Source organism: Dendroctonus ponderosae, unplaced genomic scaffold (genome assembly GCF_020466585.1).
Source record: "Dendroctonus ponderosae isolate FM_Combo_2020 unplaced genomic scaffold, Dpon_F_20191213v2 Dpon_F_20191213_4, whole genome shotgun sequence".
Classification (NCBI taxonomy): domain Eukaryota; kingdom Metazoa; phylum Arthropoda; class Insecta; order Coleoptera; family Curculionidae; genus Dendroctonus; species Dendroctonus ponderosae.
In genome coordinates, this window is record NW_026018611.1 from 13,831,269 (window position 1) to 13,832,646 (window position 1,378).

A 1,378-nucleotide genomic window follows, 5' to 3' on the forward strand; every position below is an offset into this window, starting at 1 on the left:
TTGACCAAGTAATTTAATAAATAATATATTTGTCTTCAAAAAGTGACGAAGTCCTCCAGGGCCACACAAACAGGTGCACTAAAATTTGGTTTTAATGGCTGGAGGATTTTTAAAGATTCTGATATAATTTTAAGCTTAGCTTAAAGGTGCATTTACCAAAAAATTATATTTTAGACTTAAAGCCACGATATGCAGTACCTCGTAACGTCCAAGTATTGAAAACCCCAATATGCAATAAGTAAATTATTATTACAAAAATTGAAGGCAATGAATTGTTTAGTTAAGAAGAGTTAACAGAAGAGATAAGTAAAAATACCATTAATTTAGTTTCGCTTTTGCGTCTCAATTGTAAAATTAAGGTGAAAGGTGTGTGACATTAATGAAAACGTCAGTATTTAATTATTTGCGACGTTTCAACTTTTTTGGGATCCTCTTCAAGGCTTAATAAGCAAAATATCAATATAGGACGCCAAGGTGTCACAAGGCAATGCAATAAATATCGGGTATAAAACACATACAGTGCGCGACACTTGTTTACTCTCACCTAGTGATTTTGAGGAATTGTTCCCAAAGTTAAAAATGTTCATTGTAAAGCTTCATCAAACACTAGATAAAATATTTTAACAATATTTATTTAATAATTTGTTTTACATTTTCGTATTCTGCAGTTGATTTATCTTGTAAAGCAAATATTGTAATTTTTAATGAGACACTTGATTACTCTCACATTTTGGAATTAACCTAGAACACGATATTTAAACTTAATACTTATTCTAATATTTGGTATACCCTTCCTGCTTCACAATGACTGCTGACATTCGATGAGGCAATGAATTGAATAAATTTTCTATTAGATTCACTGGACCTTCGTCCCAGGCGGCTCTAACAGCGTCCCCCCGTCCGAGTCTTCATTCAGTATAAACGCGTTTGGCCGACCAACCCCATAAATTTTCTATGATATTTAAGTCTGGGGAAATAGCAGGCCAGTCCAGAACTGAAATATTATTAGCGATCAACCAGGTTTGGATTATTTGGGCGGTGTGAAATGGTGCATTATCCCTTCTTGATCGGCAAATAAAGCTTTGTTGTTATCAATTTGCCGTTGCGATAGCTCCAAATGCTTTTGAACAGTTTGCCGACCTTCTAGAAACTCGATGCCAACTCTGCCCTGACTTCAAATTGCTGCCCAAATTATTACTGAACCTGCCCGACTGTCACGGCGAGCCAAAAATGTTTCTTCCATCCTTACGTCATGAAAGTAATATTAGAAACCATCAGGATCATCCAGGTTAAACTTTTTTCCATTCCTCTGTGCAGTTACGGTGAATGCGTGAAAACTTTAACCGTTCTTGTCGATGACGTGCAAGAAGCAAAAACT